Source organism: Rhineura floridana, chromosome 8 (assembly GCF_030035675.1).
Source record: "Rhineura floridana isolate rRhiFlo1 chromosome 8, rRhiFlo1.hap2, whole genome shotgun sequence".
Taxonomy (NCBI): domain Eukaryota; kingdom Metazoa; phylum Chordata; class Lepidosauria; order Squamata; family Rhineuridae; genus Rhineura; species Rhineura floridana.
The window spans coordinates 17472974-17493727 of record NC_084487.1 but is presented as its reverse complement, the minus strand read 5'-3'; the positions used below and the strand labels follow the sequence as shown (position 1 = coordinate 17493727).

General features: G+C 42.8%; 1 protein-coding gene and 1 non-coding gene across 3 annotated transcripts in view; one reads left to right on the top strand and one right to left on the bottom strand.

The window, feature by feature from the left end:
* Positions 1 to 20754, top strand: part of SOX5 (SRY-box transcription factor 5) — a 1141232-nt gene that overhangs the window by 110197 nt on the left and 1010281 nt on the right. The window lies entirely within an intron of this gene.
* Positions 4556 to 4625, bottom strand: TRNAA-UGC (transfer RNA alanine (anticodon UGC)). The gene has a single exon. It is a non-coding gene; the product is annotated as a tRNA-Ala (tRNA).

Genomic DNA, 20754 nt, shown 5'->3' with positions numbered 1-20754 from the left:
TCAGGCCATCTCTTCAAATATTATGCCTCGCCTTGATGCCAACCGAACGTTCCACCAGTCAGCTGAGATGAAGAAAGGCTGGCTGAACGTTCCTCAGCAACTCTAGCAGTTGGATTTAAGGCTTCTGGAGACACCCCCTCTGTAACCCCCTCATCTCCATCATCAGTGCTGGCAGTGTTCTCCCCAGTGTCTGTACTCCACTTTCCCTTCTCCCAACCTTGCCAGGGGTTCTCTTAGGGACCCATGACAGTGGTGGACATGGCCAGTGTGCGGAGCAACAAATGGCCATTTTACCTTTGTACCATTGACTGCACACTCGCGCACACCCCTCCCTATCCCCCCTCTAGGCAAACAAGAAGCATGATCAGAGCATGATCAGAGCTCAAGGACACATTCCAGTCAGGAACATACAGGCTAGGAAAAGGAGGACCTTGGAGAATTTCCAAGTTCCAGGTAGAGAGGCCTTGTTGTTGTTTTTGTTATTGTTGTTATATGCCTTCAAGTCGATCACGACTTATGGCGACCCTATGAATCAGAGACCTACAATAGCATCTGTTACAAAACACCCTGTTCAGATCTTGTAAGTTCAGGTCTGTGGTTTCCTTTATGGAATCAATCCATCTCTTGTTTGGCCTTCCTCTTTTTCTACTCCCTTCTGTGTTCCCCAGCATTATTATTTTTTCTAGTGAATCATGTCTTCTCATGATGTATCCAAAGTAGGATGACCTCAGTTTCATCATTTTAGCTTCTAGTGATCGTTCTGGTTTAATTTGTTCTAACACCCAATTATTTGTCTTTTTCGCAGTCCGTGGTATGCACAAAGCTCTCCTCCAAGACCACAATTCAAATGAGTTGATTTTTCTCTTATCTGCTTTTTTCATTGTCCAACTTTCACATCTATACATATTGTTGTTACGTGCCTTCAGGTCGATTTCAACTTATGGCGACTCTATGAATCAGTCACCTCCAATAGCATCTGTTACAAACCACCCTGTTCAGGTCTTGTGAGTTCGGGTCTGTGGCTTCCTTAATGGAATCAATCCATCTCTTGTTTGGTCGTCCTCTTTTTCTACTCCCTTCTGTTTTTCCCCAGCAGAGTGGCCTAGAGGCCTCTGAGCCTGATGTTTCCCACTCCTAATTTAAATCAAAAGCTTGAGGGGGAGATTCTGAGAAGAGAAGTGGTCATCAGTGACAGTATCTTGCAAAGTTCCTCTTGCAATATCTGTTTTGTCTATCTACACGTTGGCCTGACTTCCCCCACTGTTGTCATCTTGCAAAAGCCAAAATAACAATTGAAGTCATGGTCCATCCTTTAAAAAAATGTTATTTTATTTTATTTTCTAAAGAGAGCAGCCAGCTCTTTATCAGGATTTATCCACAGGGAGTATACAATGACTGGCCACCGACATTTGCTGAGACTGGTAATTAGTGCAGACTCAGTGATAGGAATTTCGTTTCTGGACTGGCTGCTTTTGACTTGTTTTGGCATTTCCTGTTTGCCTGTAATATAATCAAAGGGATGCAGGATTCTAATTTGTTGAGTAGGAAAGGACCAAAATATATATGTGTGTGTATGTGTGTGTGTGACACACAGAGAGAAGCCTAAATGGCAATCTGTTAAATAATTTCAACAGTGCTTTTAAAAATAAAACATACTCTTGCATCCTACAGTCTGGTTACTTACTTCTTCATACTTGTATCCCATCCTTCCTCTCAATGGGAATATAGAACAGCCAGCAGTACATGGCACAACACTTTTGAAAAATAAAATTAACAACAGATACAAAGCAGCAGTATCAGGAAAGAAGGTCAGTTACATTCAAAGGCTTGGGGCCAGTAGTGCAGTGGGAAATTCAGAAGTACAGGGTCCCTTCATGAGAGCCATGCCATGCCCCTGTCACAGCCATGCCCTCCCCTTTCCACTTTCTCTCATCTCCCTTGGTCTCCCTGTCATCTTGCGAGTCAACACTCCACTGCAACAGATGTCCGTAGGAGCCAATCAGCATGAAAGGGGAGGCTTTGTGTTAGCTACTGAGAGGAGTCTTCTCAGTGGCTGATTCACCTTCTTTCACTCTGATTGGCTCCAATCAGCACAAAATGACAAGGACTCTTATCAGTGGCTGACATGCATTCTTTTCATGCTTATTGGCTCATAGAGAGGGACCCAGCTGGGACCCTGCTCCCAAAAAAGTAACTGGTCTACAACCCCCCGGATGACTACATCCCTGCTTGGGTAAGCAAAAAAGGTTTTTACCTTGAACTTATATAAGTCAAGATGGGGGACAACCAAATGATATTTGGGAGGGAGGCCCATAATTAGGGGGCTACCACTGAGAATGCCCTGTCTCATGTCATCGCCCACCAGCCAGAAGCTAAAGTCAGAATAATAAGCAGGGCATCCCTAGCAGATCTTAATAGATAGGTAGGGCAGTACCACAGAAAGCCCCCTCTGAGGTACTTGCAAGGAGTTGGGATAGATTTACATCAACTCCTGAGCTGCCAAGTTTGGGGATTCGTCAGAAATAGGGATTGAGGAGAAATTAAATTACATTCATATTTAAAGCCAAAATCTATCAGATTTTCACTTTTTGAAATAATATGAGAAGCGAAACACAGTTTCCTTCAAACTTTGCACTTACCCAAATTTTACAATGCAGCTCTCCAAACAATGTTTACAACAATACATAGGATAGGGAAAAGTTTGCATTAAAAATGCATAATGTGAGGAGACATTGTTTGCAAAAATGGATACATTTGTCAAAGCCTTATACAAATATAGGTTGACTAGAAGAAAATCCTAAAAATTAAACTAAAATCCTGAAAAACACTAAAATCCTGACAAATCTTCAGGAGGATTTTTAAAAAATAAACTGCTCTAATTGCAGCAGAAATGTGAAGAACCAAATTTATGACTGGGAAAATGAGAAACTAAGAGAACTTAAGCTGACAGTTCTTGCCATTCCTGCTCCCAGCCCTACGTGGAGATGCCAAGGATTGAATTTGGGACTTCATGCATGCAAAGCAGATGATCTTCTATTGAGCTACTACCCTTCCCAGGTTGCTTATGCCTATTTTGTCCTGTCGACCAGTGGTATTCTGGAGTAAGGGTACTCACTGAAAACACAGGACCCTGGACAGGAATATGTTAGGTAGGCAGATGCACGTAGTCAGAAAGAACCATGCCTTGCACTGTTCTCAAACAAAGTGCTTCATGTGGCCCTACTTAATCTGTTCGTGCCCTATTTAATTTTTAAACAAGGTGTATGTTTTAGTGCCCTATTTATTAGCTTCCATCTGTGAAAAAGACAAGATAACTGCCGCCTTGGGCTCCTTCTGGGAGGAAGGGCAGGATATAAATCTAATAAATAAATAATAATAAATAATAATTGCATGGTAAGGAGGATGTGCACAAATGTCCATGTTAGGAAAGCATGCCTGGTTGTTTAGAACAAACATTTTAATCTCTCTTTTTTTGCCTAAGTAAAAAAGAAAGAAAGAAAGATCTCATGTCGTTTTGAATTCATGCATCAAACACATTTGGTGATGGCTGAACTCCTCAGTTCGACACGTAACTGGCTTGACTCAAGTTAATTTGAGCTTGATTTTACTTGGGTGCAAATGAACCCATTATAACTTTGGAACCAATTTTAGTTAGGCCGGAGAAAACTCCCCACCAACAGCCTTGCTTGCTTGCGCTGAGTCCCCTTTCACAACTCTATCCTGGCAAGGGTAAAGGTTGTGTGCAAAATACAAGTGTATAGAATTATGCATGGGGTGGAGGAAGTGGATAGGGAGGCCCTCCCTCATAATACTCAAACTCAGGGCTATCCAATGAAGTTGAAGGTAGAAAGATATGGGACAGACACAATACTTCTTCACAGAGCACATACTTAAACTATGGAATTCACTCCCTCAAGATGCAGTGATGGCCAATGACTTGGATGGCTTTATAGGGGGGCAGATTCATGGAGGACAAGGCTATCAAGGACTACTAGCCATGATGGCTCTGTTCTACCTCCACTGCTGGAGGCAGTGTGCCTCTGAATTCCAGCTGCTGGGAACCGCAAGTGGGGAGAGCATTGTTGCACTCAGGACCTACTTGGAGGCTTCCCATCGGCATCTGGTTGGCTACTGGGAGAACAGGAGGCTGGTCTAGATGGGCCTCTGGCCTGATCCAGTAGGGCTCTTCTTATGTTCTTATAGTTTGTTGGTCGTTGAGGCCTTGGGCCAAAGGGTTTAATGCCTTCATGCTTGTTCAGGACACATCTGTTGACGCATCTATAGACACCTCCAAAGTATGTGTGGGAACATCAAGACCTTAAGCCTGAGGCTTCTGCTGCCACAAGGTCTCCCCAAGGCTGTACTCCTTGGAGGGGTAAGTTTTAGAAATGAGGCGTACATGACAGTAAGGAGGTCTGGAGGTGAGCCCAACCACAGGAACATAGGAAGCTACCTTTTACTGAGTGAGACCATTGGTCCATCTAGCTCAGTACTGTCTACACTGACTGGCACTGGTTCTCCAATGTTTCCAATGGGGGACATTCCCAGACCTACCTGGAGATGCCAGGGATTGAACCTGGGACCTTCTGCATGCAAAGCAGATGCTCTACCACTGAGCTACGTCCCTTCCCCAACAACCTTTCATAGGGAGCTGCCTTATACCGAATCAGACCATTGACCAATCTATGTCTACAATGCCCGGCAGTGGTTCTCCAGGTTTTTAGGCAGCAGGTCCTCTCAGTCCTATCTTGAGATGCTAGGGATTTATTCTGGGACTTTCTGTATGCAAAACAAATGCTCTACCACTGAGCTATGTCCCTTCCTCATCCTTGGAGGGCTCTGGGTCTGATTTGGAACAGGCTTGGCAAGACGTTGGGAGGTAAACCCTTGAATTTGTCATCTGAAGACCCTTCCAGTTACAAGAGTCAGCTGCATCACTAAATGCACTGGAAGAGAGTTGGTTTAAACTATTATTTCCCTTGCTGGATAGCTCTTATCCAAGAATATGAGCTGTACTGATCTGCACATCAGTTCATCACAAAAGCAAATACTGTCTGACAAATGCTGTTAAGCAAAAATGGCCTGCGCGACTTGTGATCAGCTGAGCTGAGCACAGCCCATCAAGCATGTGTGATGTTTTTAATAAGCAAATATTTCCAATGGACCTCAAAATGTAGAGGCAAAGTCTTCCCATTGCCCTAAATCAGCCACCTGCCTGTGGAATCCATGGCCCTCTGTGTCATCAGAACAGCTGAGTCAATGGCAGCCAGAAGATAGGACATTCGGTGAAGCTGTCACACTTCAAGAGAAGCAAGGCCTGCTGTGATAGCAGCTGATCAAGGGTTTTGGTTGGTTTTTTAAATTTATTTATTTTGGGACCTACACTGGGTTATACCACATGGAGAAAGAACAGGATCTGTCCTCCATCCCTTCTCACCAGCTGTGATGACCAGATGTGCCCCACAGCTGGTGATGGAGTGATGGATGATCAGACAGGGCAGTATCCAAGATCTGAGGTAGCAATCCTAACAATCTTGTATGGCAACTGAATTTGAAAACTAGTGAAATTTTGTATCTTCAATCTAAGCCATAGAGTAATATAAGCTCTTGCAGCGTAGATATGTGCTTGCTTACCTGCTGGCAGAATATATTGAATGCCCTTTTAATACACTCATGAGCTAACACTGCAGTGGCATTTGTTAATAACTGCCATGCGGATAAATCATGGACAAGCAGCTCTGTAGTCACTGGGGTTGTGGCTGATACACAAAGGGTTTATCGAGTAAGCAAACGGCATGCAAAGAAAATTAAATTTAAAATGCATTTAATCGGCAGATCCCTACTTCACAAACATATGATAACCATACGGCTCTCAGGCAGACATTTGTTGCTTTGCTTGTTTAATACACTAGATGGATGTACCAGATAACATGCTGCCAGGGTAACATTAATTTTGCTGGAGAATAGGAACTAAAATGATTAGTCTGTCTTTCTGGTATGTTTATAAGCTCTCTGGCTACTTTCCCCATTCCCATTTTGACTCTGCCTTGCCCACTGCATTCCCATCATCCCAGCCTTCACATAAAACTGTCTTGCAATTAAACCGGCTGATAGCGAGCCCTGGAGACACGACACAATGCCACAGTAAATAGATAAGATGTATTGTTCCATATGTTTGTGCAAGAGAGAAAGACAGTTTCATCACTTTAAGCAGAACACTAATCCGGTTAGGCTAGAGAGGAATGAGTTCACTTTATTCCCCCCCCCAACTTTCTCTTGTGAAGTTATTCGTAGGTTTGTAATATAGGAGTCACTTATACCTTTGGGACTCTTGCAAAACATTGAACCTTAAATGCGGTACCTGGCAACCAGAAATTTATCCCAACAATCTGCAGGAACCAGGAATGGCAAGAAAAAGGGGTATCTAAACACTTCCCAGTTTTATTCATTTATTCACATTTCTAAGCAGTGTACATAAAAAACAACCCATACACAAAATGAAACAATAAATCATCATAAAACCAAACACTACCTTCAAATGCCTGCTGGAACAAGAAAGGCTTATTCTTAGTCACATGAAGTTCAACAAGCAGGGTGCCTGTCTAATCTCAGTTGGGAGGGAGTTCCACAGGCTTGGATTACTACATTGAAAACATGGCTTCCAGTCATTACAAGCCATGCATCTGAGTTATGGGGGACCACCAAGAGAGACTCTCCCAAATATCTTAGTTATTGGGCTGGGATATAAGGGATCAGGCAGTCCCTGAAGGTATCTTGTGATATCGGCAAGACTAGCTCCCTTGCCAGTGAATACATAGGGTCGAGGGTTCTTGATTTCTCCCTTCCTCCAAGTCCTTGTTTGTTGAACTTTAGTTCACCTAAGCTCACAGGTTATCAACAGCAGTTGTCTAGCGTAGGCGGAGAACAGTGAAGACCCCACTCTAGGATTTTTGAGTCTTGGGAGGTACCAGAAATTTTCTATTTGGGAGTCAGACCTCAGACAGCAGAACAGTCTTTACAATATATACTATTTATTCATATCTTGCACACTACAACTAATAAAATGCATTCTAGGTGGCCACAGCCAACATTGCAGAAAACAGAAAAATAGAAATATATGTATATATATATATCAGCATGAAAGAAGTTGCTGGATATCCATTTAACGTCTAAGTATAAGACTCTGAAGGTACATCTTAGTTAAAACAAGTTAGAATAGATGAAGGAGTGAGTTAAACTCCAAGTCATATCACAGAGCCAAAGTTACAAAGTACACAGAAATACATGTCATGATACATCACCCATTGGATGTCATAGAAGGAATAGATGCAGAGACCTGTATCTGTAGTTAAAAGAACCGTCCTTGAGAAGGGTTAGACCAGTGTTTCTCAACCGGTGTGCCTTCAGATGTTGTTGGACCACAATTCCCATCTTTCCTGACCATTGGCAATGCTGGCTGAGGCTGATGGGAGTTGTGGTCCAACAACATCTGGAGGCACACCAGTTGAGAAACACTGGGTTAGATGTAGGCCACATTCACACCATACATTTATTCCACTATTGTTCCACTAAGGGAGTAGAGAAAGAGGAAGACCAAACAAGAGATGGATTGATTCCATAAAGCAGCCTTTCCCAACCTTTGTGCTCCAGATGTTGATGAACCACAATTCCCATCAGCCCCATCCAGCATGGCCAATGGTCAGGAATGATGGGAATTGTAGTCCAGCAACATCTGGGGACACAAAGGTTGGGAAAGGCTGCCATAAAGGAAGCCACAGGCCTAAACTTACAAGATCTGAACAGATGCTATTGGAGGTCACTGATTCATAGGGTCGCCATAAGTCGTAATTGACTTGAAGGCATATAACAACAACAACAACAACAACAAAGCAGTCATGGCTTCTCCCAAAGGATCCTGGGAAGTGTAGTTTGTGAAGGGTGCTGAGAACAATTAGGAAATCCCTATTCCCCTTACAGAGCTACAATTCCCCAAGTGGTTTAAGTCAGTTCCTCTTCCCAGAGAACTCTGAGAAATATAGCTCTGTGAGGGACCTCCTAACAACTCTCAGCACCCTTAAGACACTACAAATCCCCAGATTTTTTAGGGAACCCATAACTGTTTAAAGTGGAATAACAGTGGAATATATGTGTGGAATGAATGTGGTCTAAATAACTATTGAAGGTTTCCTTTCTATTGTTCTAGGACCTGGCTTAATTGTGTATTTCCTCCACTTTTTATTGTTTATTTTTTTAAAAACCCACAAGTACACAGTGAAACTGCCAGCTATATCCAGATCTTCAAAATATATGAATGAATGAATGAATGAATAAATTTATTTCGGTCATAGACCAGCCAGTAACTTCTATATATTAAATGAAATATCTACATGTCACTGTTAAAAGCTGAAGCAAAAGGTTCATTTTATTACTCAGTTTATATTGTAACTCTTAACCGTTTTACTGTTGCTGGATTATTGTATTTTAAAGAAAAATTATGGTTTTTGGAGAATCAGATTATTCTAGCGATGGGGAGACAAGTATCATAGTTAAGCATCATTCCCTGTTCAGAGCACTCGTCATCCTGCTGTTGTAAGAGAATGAACTATTGCTCATCATAGCTTCCCATTCAAAGAGAGGACTGGCTTGCTTACCATTGCACATGGTGAACAGAAGTTCCCATTCAAAGAGAGGACTGGCTTGCTATTGCACATGGTGAACAGAAGAAGCTGCCTTATACTGTTAGACCATTGGTACATCTAACTCATATACATAGATTGGCAGCAGCTCCCAGATCTTCACGCAGGGAGTCTTTTCTAGCTGGACCCTTCCGCAAACTACCGTCTTATTAAAAGAGCAGAAAAAGAGACGGGCCCACAACATGGTGTGGGCATGCCCTGCCCCCATCAATTGCCCAATCGGTGGGGGAAAGGCACTTATATCAGTCACCACCACACTCTCTTTGCACCTGTTCAGAAAGGATGGGGAGATGGTTGTCCAATTCTGGCATCCAATGACATGTGGGCAGATTTATGGGGGCATGTTCAATGTAGAAGTGGCTGAGCCAGTGCAAACAAGACCTGAGTAGAAGGAGCAAACAGTCTCTTAAGCACTGTGGATTTTTGAGGGGAGAGTTACTGAGACCTTTGGAAGTGCCATAGGCCATACTAATGGCCATACTGGCACCCATGGGTGCTGTGTTGGTGACTCCTCTTTTAGTGACATCTGTGACTTTGGCTTTTATGGTTTAAATAGTTTTCATGTATATCTTCTCTTGGAAAACCATTCTGAGATTTTTTCTTAGTGACAAGTGGTATTTTTTAATTTAAAAATAATAATACAGTGACATTCAAAGCGTATTTGTGGGGTTTCTCCTGAGGTAAACATCAAAGTGATTTTGAGGGAAGCCAAAAAAGAGTCCTAATAATGGTGGTGTAATTTCTTGGACTGGATGGGGTTATGTCGATTTGCTATGGATGTAAAAAAGGCAGTGATTTCTGTTCCGACCCGTATTCATCACAGTAAGAACATAAGAAGAGTCCTACTGGATCAGGCCATTGGTCCATCTAGTTCAGCATCCTGTTCTCACTGTGGCCAACCACAGCAAGCAGGACCTGAGCGCAAGAGCACTCTCCCCTCCTGTGGCTACCAGCATCTGATTTTCAAAAGCATATGGCATCTGCCTATGGTGGCAGAGCACAGCCATCATGGCTAGTAGTCATTGATAGCCTTATTCTCCATGAGGATAATCACAATCATATACATAATCACAATCAGTGCTGCTTCTGTTCTGCTGCAGTTTGGTTTCTGCCAAATACTACATTATTTGTCTCTCTGCCCACTATTGAATCTAATTTACGTAAGTGACATATCTTCTATGACAGAAAGTACTATTTACACAACGTACACAACTTACATTCATTTCATTGTAAAGGAAACATTTCAACAATGTACAAAAAGTAATTAATTATGGGTGGTATCCAAGTATTGAATTCCATCAGTGCAAGAATTTCCACTTGCGCAAGTGGGCTTCCCACCTCTCTTCACCCCGTGCCCACCGCATGCCCTCCCCAAATCTCTGAAGGGTTGGGGGAACCCCTAGAACAGATTTAAGGGGTGGGGGGAAGGAGGGGGCCAGATCATGACATAGCCCAACTTTGGATACAATCCTATACAGTATATTGTTTGCACTCGGTTCCTGCTTGTGGGCTTCCCCCAGGCACCTGGTTGGCCACTGTGAGAACAGGATGCTGGACTAGATGGGCCACTGGCCTGATCCAGCAGGCTCTTCTTATGTTCTTATGACTTAAAAACAAGAACAATGTGGGTAAATACAATTGACTGATTTCTGTTCCTGACCACAGGCGAAGGCACAAACAACAGCAATTCATGCTTCCTTTTCTATTTTTATCAGAATTCTCCAAGATCCCTACAATTTGCTAGCAGAACTTTTCTCTTCCTCTTTTTTGTCTCCTATTTGCTTTTTCATTGCTGTCCTCTTTTTTATTTTATTTTTAAAAACCACATTGTGCCAAGGCAAATGTCAAACATTTGGGTGTCGTAGACCTGAGAGCTCTCAGACACAATTCATGTTTTATTATTGAATGTGGTTATAATAATACCTTGTAGGCCCATAAAATGCTTTTGTGTTCAAATCACTTTACAAACATTATCTTATTAATAGCTAACAATTATACCTTTAGTGGTTTGAAACTGCGGTGTGGAAAACTGCCAATTGAGAAACCTGATATTAGCTTGAGACACTTTAAAGTGATTAACATGATTCTCAATAGGCAATTACTTTGTCTTTTTCTGCAAGTGGAAAGTATTTTGTACATACCAGCACTGGCAGGATATGATGGGCTGATCTTGGAGGATAATCTCCACACACTCCCTAAATGTAGGGACACTGTGACAGATATTCCAGCCTCAGGAGAAAAAAAGTACATGTACCCCAAAGATTGTCTAAAGTATCGTCTCACCCTTACATACTCAGTCAATCACTGCGCTCTGTGGGTGAGGCTCTCCTGCTTACTCCATTTTATCAATAAGTCTGTTCTGCTCAATATAGGACATTCTAGTGTTGTGGCACCTATCCTTTGGAATTCCCTCCCGTGAAATATTAGACATGCACCATCTCTGTTGCATTTTTGGCACTTACCGAAAACTGTCCTCTTCCAACAGGCCTTTTAAGTAGAGGTCTTAATTAGAGATTAGAGATTCTGATTAAGATTAGAAATGCAACCCTTGCTATCAAATCTATATCCAGTATCTATATATAGTGTGGGTAGAAGGGTGTGTCAATCCAAGGCCGCTATTTTCCTTCTAGGTGTGGCAAATGTATATCACCTTGGAGAATAAGATTCCTAAGGGTCAGATTCCTAAGGGTCAGTTAGGAAGTTATGTAGGGGTATGGGGAACAGGAGAGAGAAAGCAGGGGGGTGCCATGAAAAGCTTAGAGGGCACACCAGTCAGGAAAGTAGATACTTTAGTCTCTCACACAAACAAAACTAGGGCAGGGACAGGAAACTCCTAGTCCCATCCAGGCTTCTTATAACAGCAGGGCTCGCCAGTGCAGCATCCAAAGGCACCAATGTGTCTGCCAGTATCTCCTATGGTGCCTGAGAAAGGTCTTGCTAAATATCCCCTCAAATATCCACAGTACAATGCTCTTCCTGTTTGTTTCCTGTTTGCACTGGCTGAGTCTCTCCTAGGCCCCAACTACGCTATAATTTTATAGTGGTTTAACAATCAACCCCTCTTTCCAGGGAACTCTGGGAATTGTAGCTCTGTGAGGGGAATGGGAGGGAGTCTCCTAATAACATTCAGCACCCTCAACAAACTACAGTTCCCAATATTCTTTGGGGAAAGCCATGACTGTTTAAAGAGGTTTAATACTGCTTTAAATGTATAGTGCAGATGGGGCCCTAGATTGAGCACCTCCCTTTCAACGTTCCCATATTTCATTGTACATCCATCCTTCCATCAGTAGTGCAAAAGGCAAATCTATGTGATTTGGGTGCCTTTTGCTCCGTTGATGGGCCGACATGCCCAGACCATTTTGTGGCCCTGTTTTGTCTTCTGATCTTTTAGATGTATCAGCCAATTTGTGTTCTGCCATACCTCCACGGCAGCCATTCTGTGAGTGGCACCAACAACACTTTCTCAAAATTCCTAATGTGCCCACTAGCCAAAAAAGGTTGGCGACTCTTCTTGTTGTTGTTGTTATGTGCCTTCAAGTCAGTTACGACTTATAGTGACCCTATGAATCAGTGACCTCCAACAGCATCTGTCATGAACCACCCTGTTCAGATCTTGTAAGTTCAGGTCTGTGGTTTCCTTTATGGAATCAATACATCTCGACTTTGGTCTTCCTCTTTTTCTTCTCCCTTCTGTTTTTCCCAGCATTTCCCCAGCATATAAGACTCTTCTTACAACAAATTACAAATATGTGTGCGTGCACACAATGATGAAATAGCCCTCATGCTTCTGGTTTAATGACAGAGGCCAGAGTATCTTGCCCCTCACTTCTTCAGTCCTAGGGCAACTAGCCATTGGAGTAGAGATGTGGAAGTCAAGCACCATGTAACTGCTGACCAATAGTCAGTGCCAGGACAGCCTTTTCTGGGCTGTGGTGTTCTTCCTGGAAGGAGGGGCGCAACTTCCCAGGGGCCCTTGTAACTCTGGGTGGTGGCAGAGTCCAGGGTATCCCTCACTTCATTTATGCACTCACCCAATTCCCTACCCCACAGTCCCTGGAGAACCAGCCCTGTGTTGGAAGTGCAGTTTGTAACTTCAGGGTTAATTCTGTTCGTGTTAAAGTCAACTAGCCAAGAGGGGGGTGGGTGAAGGTGTTGCTTAGCAACCAGGCAGAGTGGCATGAAGTTTGCTGAGGTAGCACATGCCCTGAATAGCTGTGTAGTTCTGAGGGAGTTTTCCTTTGTATGTTTGGTTGTATGTCTCCTTGCTATGTACAAGGCCTGAAGTAAGAAAGACAAAATCTCTCTCCTCAAATTATACACCATTTTTGTTCACTTTCCTCAGTAAAGTGTTGTCAGGATTTCTTTTCTCTCTGGACTCCATCTGCATTAAGCGACTTTGCTAACACCCTGATAGCTGCTTGAGGTCGTGTGGAAATCTAGGAACATGATGGCAGAACGTAACACATTACCAGAGGAGGAAATATAGCACCGCTGCTTTCATTTGCAGCCATGTGACTCCCGTGACATCAAGTTCTGGCCTTTGTGATGATGGTAATCTTGATACAAAGGCATTCTCACATTTGGGCTGTCTTCTGTGTTTCCCAATCGAAGACAAAATCCACAAACAAGGCCATCAAGAAGACAAGGTTAATTCTAGTCTTCCTCTTTCTGAGTCCATGGCATCTTCATAGTCTAACGCGGTCCTTCAGTGGTGTCAGCTGGAGTATAAATGAAGTATGACTTCTGTATTGCTGTGGCTGACCTGGAAATGGAATGTCAAACACTATATAATCAGTGTTTGTTGTATGAGGAAAAAAGACCAAGCAAAAGTCCTAATTTTCTGTTTGTGTCAATTTTTGGATGGCTTAATATGCCATCTTGTCTAATTTTCCCAGAGAGCAATAATATAGTGCCTGTCAAGTTAGAGGTTGCAAACTTCTCAACTCTGTGTCAGGAGGAAAAAAATAACATATTGGTTGTTATTACTGTTAAGTGTGATCAAATATAAGGGGGGGCATTTAGTTTCTAATACTCTTACATTGGCTGGAAGGGTGCCTTACAAGAATATCATGGGAAGGAATAAAATGGATGGGAAGGAATAAACTGAAACTGAACCCTGACAAAACCAAGGTACTGTTCGTGGGAGACAAGGGAAGGTTAGGGGACTTGGACCTGGTGCTCAATGGGGTACAACTGCCCTTAAAGACCAGGTCCGCAGCCTTGGGGTCATTCTTGACTCCAAACTGTCCATGGAAGCTCAGGTTTCGGCTGTGAGCCGGGCAGCACTGTATCAACTCCATCTGATACAGAGGCTACACCCCTACCTTCCCAATCATCTGCTCCCATAGGTGGTACATGCCCTGGTCTCCTCTCACCTTGACTATTGTAATGCGCTCTACGTAGGGCTACCCTTGAAAACGGTCCGGAAGCTGCAACTGGCACAGAATGCAGCGGCGCGCCTGATTAAAGGCAGCCGCCGGCGAGATCATGTAACTCCAGTGCTCAAAGAGTTGCACTGGCTACCAGTTGCTTGCCGGGCCCAATTCAAGGTGTTGGTTTTGACCTTTAAATCCCTACATGGTTTTGGCCCAGTCTATCTGAAGGAGCACCTCCAGCATCATCAGCTATGCCACCTAACAAGATCGGCCTCAAAAGACCTTCTCTCTATCCCACCAGTCAAAACAGCTAGACTGGTGAGGACTAGAGAAAGGGCTTTTTCGATTGTGGCCCCCACCCTATGGAACTCCCTTCCAAATGATCTCCACCAGACCCCCTCTACAATGAGTTTCCGCTGGGCCATGAAGACCTGGCTCTTCAGGCAGGCCTTTGGGGTGGGCTAGATTTTAACATAATTGCTTTTAGATTTTAATGTTACTATACTGATGTGTCATTTTATGCTATTTTGCTTATTTTGTACATCGCCCAGAGTGACTGGTTAGCCAGCCAGATGGGTGACTAAGAAATCCAATAAATAAATAAATAAATTTAATTCATTATAAACAGATTTTGAAAAGTCATTTTGGACATGATGTCTGACATCCTGCCTGCTCTGGAGTCCCTGTTCCCGAAAAGATCAACTTGCCCCAATGCAAAATTGATGGTGATGAACAGCGATTCATCAGCTCCCTTCTGTGATCATGTGGCACAGGAGTTAACGATGTGCTAAGATTTGAGATCTGGTCACATTGCAAGGGAGGTTATGTCCAAATTATCATTGACCTAATCAACCTTGAGAAAAGCAAAAGTGGGTACATGGAAAGAACAATGTGTAAAAATTGTACCTTGTGGTCTCCTTTGAAGGATCTTCAGTATGAGCAAATGCAGCATATGCTTGATATGAGCAGAGAAAAAATGGGCACATTAGTTTACTTCCAGTCTGTGACATTTCCACATGTGTTCACCCATAAGTCACCCATAAATCCATTCTGGAATAAATCTACCATTTTAAAAAATCCACATGGAATTTTGCATTATTATTATTGTTTTATTTATTTATTTATTTCATTCCATTTCTACACCACCCTTAGCCTATGGCTCTCTGGGAGGTTCACAGCAAGGAATACAATACAATACAATACAGTAAAATAAAAATCAGATAAAATCACTAAAAAACATACAGCTTGAGCATTTAACCACTTGGTATAAAATTAACTTAACAATAAACATTAAACATTAAGCATTAAAATGCCTGGGAGAATAAAAATGTTTTAACCTGGCGCCGAAAAGATAGAAGAGTAGGCGCCAGGCGCACCTCATTGTTGTTGTTGTTGTTGTTATTGACAGAGAAATGGCCTTTGAGAATTCTCTGCCCTGTTTGTGGGTGGCAAAATGGAGGAATGACATTACACCAAATATTCTCTGGAATTCATATTGGTGGATGAAGGCAGCAATGTGCTAAGGACAAAGATCTGGAAGGAGTGGGAGGGGTAAGCCCATTGCTTCCCTCAGTAGCATTTAAATAATAATAAACTAACCTTAAATCTGGATTCAGAAATTTACCTGAAATTCTCTATCCCTACTCATAAGTAACGAGATCGGGGAGGCCATTTTGCCAACTGTTCTTTAGAGGTTTGGGCTACAATTATCCAATACTTTAGGGAGGACCTGAGGTGTGTGTGTGACTGTGTGTTGGGAAGGTGACATAATTTATCATAAAGTGCTTTCCTGGGAAATGTCAGCCTATCCTGTTCTGCTGGAGCTTGGGGCCTCCAGGGAAAGGGGTGAGGAATACCGGGCCCTATTCCAGGCCCCTGGACAGCTCCAAGTGACATCTACCAGCTCAGTTTGTGAAGATGTTGTTTCAGCAAAGGCATTTCAGTCTCTTCTGAAATTTTAAAAAGGCTGGCAGGACTTGACCTTCCAGTGGCTCTTTTAAAAAACAAATGTAAGGGAGCAAAGAATTGAGAAAAGGGTCCGATGAGGACTGAATATGCCTGGAAGCCACAGAATGTTGTCAGTGGGGAAAAAAAGAAGCAAACTTGTGTGGAGGGAGAGGGGGAGGAATGGAATGGAGTATCCTGAAGGTGGACATGACTGGCTGGAGCCCTGAACAGTAGCATTCTTGTTAGGAAACATTGCAACATTTTGTTGCATGTCCCACATGTGGCATAATAGTATGGAGTGTCTAAGGTTTACTCTCAGGTCCCATCTGCACAATACGTATACAGCAGTATTGTGCCACTTCGAACAGTCATGGCCTCCCACAAAGAATCCTGTGAAGTGTAGTTTGTGAAGGGTCCTGAGAGGTGTTAGGAGACCCTTGTTCCCCTCACAGAGTGGCAATTCCCAGGATTCCCTGGGAAGAGGGACTGACTGTTACACCACTCTGGGAATTGTCACTCTGTGAGGGGAAGTGGTATGCAGTGCTGAAAATGTATAGTGCAGATGCGGCCTGAAAAACGCTTTACAGTCCCTGTGCATAGCACTTTCTTTCATTTGTTTGCTCAGTCTTTCCTTCCCTCCCACCTTTTTAATTTACAACTCATTCCTAAAACATTTTCTGAGTTAGCTGGAATAAAGATTAGCTGCTGTCTGTGTAAAAGCTCACTTTGCCTTTCTCGGGTTCTTTCTCTGGGCCCATTGTTTGCCGTTGCCACTGTATTTCACACCTTGTTTAGAATTGTTTACCACTCATAGTCCACTGTTTGAAGTCCCTTACCTCTTTAAGACCACAAAGCCCTGCAAGGAAGGATTTCCATGTATTATATTCTATTTGGAGAACCTTATCTCACACAGACATATGTCCCTAATTACTTTCTTTCTCTCTCTAAAACTTTTTTTTTCTCTCCCTCCCATTTTAAAGTTCTAGAAGTGTTGCATGCTGCAATGTCTTCTGCAGGATAGCTCGAGATCCTGAGGCAAATGTGTATCCTATAAAATATTGTTACCTTGCAGAAAATCCAGCAGTGTGCTAGAAACGAATAGCACACTCAACTATTTTTGTGGTGTTCCCCCCGCCCACATTGTTTATCATTGTTCTGTCAGTCCTCCATATGATTTCCCACAATGCTTTGTATGTGCATTTTCTTAGAGAATTCCTTTCCTCTGAACTTACCATGAACTTGTCTGTAACATGCAGCCCAAACAGCACAACAAAAAGAGCATACCCTTATGGAAGGACAAAGTGGGGAGAAGGCAGAGCTGTGAGATTAGACAATTATTTCACACACACTCTCATTCTCAATAGACCAACATGTTCCTAAAATTCTGAGAGCTGAAACATGCAATTTTTTGTCTGACTTTTGATTGGAGCCATGGACCCTTGTACTTCCAAAAGCTGGCTTTTAAAGTATGCTTTCAGATGGGTGTCTATTATGGGAGCAGGGCTCCTCACTCAAACAAGTATTTTTGCAGTATTGCCATCAAAATGGCAGCCCGTATCTACCCCAATTTAATCCAGATTTACCCTTTCCAAGGATAAGTTTAAAAACCCTGTTACCAAACAAGCTGACAAGCCTTTGCCGCTGTTTACTTTTTATTTTGATTAGCCAATCACCTTAATAATTATCTGTATTTTTTTATGATGTTTGGTATTTTAACACTGTAAAGTGCCCCAATATTTTATGATATGGCAGTACAGAAATGCTTTTATAAATAAATAAATCGACAAACTCATTTGTGATATCTCATTGACCCTTTTACGATGTTAAGCCTCTGTGTGAAAGCATCCTATGAAAGTGTAGCAAAGCCCAACCTGTTCCTGCATGAGTCATGAGGGAGTTCAGATGGTCTAGCCTCAGCCCTGGCTTCCCTGCACAGCAATGACCATCCACACATTTACTGGCTGCCAGTTAGCTACTGAGCTAAGTTCAAAACGCTGATACTGGTGTGTACAAAGCCTTATACAGCTTGGGACCAGGATACCTGAAAGATCATCTCACCCCTTATATACCAAATTGATCACTCTGCAAGAGATGGCCTGCTGCAGATACCACCATTTCAGGAGGTCTGTTCCATATGATAGAGGAATCAGGCCTTTGGGCTGCAATCCAATAATACTTACCTGGAAGTAAGTCCCATTGAACTCAATGGAGCTTACTTCTAAGACATGTATTGGATTGCAGCCTTAGTGTGGTGGCACCTACCCTTTAGAATTCCCTCCTTTAAATATTAGACAGGTGCTGTCTCGGTTGTCTTTTTGGCACCTACTGAAGACCTTTGTGAATACAGATATTTATTCCCATTTGCATCTCTAAAACTTTCTTCTCCCCCTCCCATCTAACGTTCTAGAAGCATTGCATGCTGAATTGTCTTCTGCAGGTTAGCTCGAGATCCCGAGGCATCCTATAAAATGTTGCTACCTTGCAGAAAATCCAGCAATGTGCTGCAAACTAATAGCAGCACTCTCAGCTATTTTTTTGGTGTTCCCTCTTCCCACATTGTTTATCAGTGGGACTGTTTTTAACCCTTTTTTATAAATGGAATTGTTTTTAACTGTTTTTATAGCTGTAACTGTTTCATTTGTTCTTATATTGATTTTATAACTGTTGTTACCCACCCTGGGACCTTATGGGAAAGGGAGGGTAAGCAATAACTTAAAATCTAAATGCATAACTTCAGGCACCCACCATCCATGCATTCAGCTGGTATGTGAAAGATCTCCAACACAATACATCAATACACATGTAGAGCCCTTACACATGCTGTCTAAACGTGTGCTTTGTGCCACACCACCACACAGACACACGTGTTATTTCAGTGTGTGTGTGTGTCTGTGTGGGGTAACCTGAATCCATCCATTGTTGTAAACATCTCCTGATTGACTGGAAGGAAGCTTACAGCATGCAGAGACACAACAGGTAGTTCCCCTTAGAGCATGTAGTTCTGTAACAGCATTGTACTGGAAATTATTGCATCAATGCTGAACCAAATATTTTCAAATGAGGACTTTCAACTCAAATTTTATGGTGTGCAGGGAAGGGGAAATTTGGCAAGAACCAGCAAATATCAGGAGCAGGGGAGTGAAATTTTCAGGCACTCACCACCATCACAGGAACACCTCTGCTGCCTGCTGGGAGTTGCTTTTTTAAAAAACACAGGAATTCCTGGAGCAACACTATGATGTCAGCAGGGCAGTGAATCCACTCTGGGTTTTAGGCCAAACTTTCACTGAGCTATCCAGGGTGCTGAAATCCATTCCCTCCATAGGTTCAATACCTTGGACAGCTCACTGAAAGTTCAGACTAAATCTGGAGCACTGACATTGAAGGCACCAGTCTCCACTAACTGTGTGATGTTGGGGACTTTGGGGACAAAGAAAAGGGCAGCCACCACTCAGCAGGAGAGGAACTTTGGCAGCAGTGGTGAGTGCACATGAACCCCCCTCCCAATTTGCCAAAAACGATGCTTCCCATTTTTCCATTCATGGGGAATCAAAAGGGTTACTGGTTAACTCTAGATTGAATGGCATAATTCTGCAGGGACCCAGCAGAATTGCCTTCTTTCAGCTCAGACTGATTGGCAGGGGGGAAAGCCAGAACAGTGAGTCATACAGAGAAGCTGTACATTGTCTCCTCTGTGGATGGGTACTTTGGGATCCTTTGATTCCTTAGCTTATTAATTGTGTTGTGCCTTGCAGGTTGTCTTACAGTTCTCTTGTAACAGTTAGTGAATTGCTGCTATCAAAGATGTGGTCTTTGTTGTTATTTAAAAGTGACTTTCTAAAGTTGGGATGGCTGACTATTTTTGGCTCATTCTTGACCAACCCTTCTGTGGCTGCATGCTGGCGGTGGGTGTCCCAATGGGAGGGGGACAAAAACATTGGTTCGGGGGTTGCATCAGGCCCCCATGCTGGGGGTTAGCCACTCTTGTCCTAAAGGAAATCTTCTGTTCCAGATACAGAAGTTAGAGCCACTTTAATCACACAGGCCACTGTAACACCCTACATTTATTCCACTATTATTCCACTTTAAACAGTCATGGCTTCCCCCAAAGTATTCTGGGAAGTGTAGCTGGTTAAGGGTGCTGAGAGTTGGTAGGAAACTCCTGTTTCTCTCACCGAGCTACAATTGCCAGGGCAGTTTAACAGTCAGTCCCTCTCCCCAGAAATCTCTGGGAATATAGCAGCAAATTCAGGTTGCCCAATTATAGTTGATAGGAAGGTCTGACATGACAAGCTCACTTCCTCTAAAGATCGGACTTTCTGCAATAAGGAAAACGATAGAGGGATCCACTGGAAAGTGTGGAATAACACTTAGTTTAATGCAACGTCATCTAACCTCTCTGCGAACAAATCAGAATGAATGCTCATGAAATAGACAACATCATCTAATATCCCTGCAAACAAATTAGGATGAATGCTTATGAAATAGACATCATCATCTAACCTCCCCGCAAACAAATTAGAATGAATGCTTATGAAATAGACAACATTATCTAACCTCCCTGCAAACAAATTAGGATGAATGCTCAATAAACAGGTCATCTGGAATGACCTCTCAATCTTTACACTGGGCGGCCCTTATTGGCAAGGTTCCTTGCAGGGAGGGCAATGTGTCTTTGTGTGCATCACCCTCCATGGATATTTGTACAACAAAGAAGCCTTTCCTCCATGCAC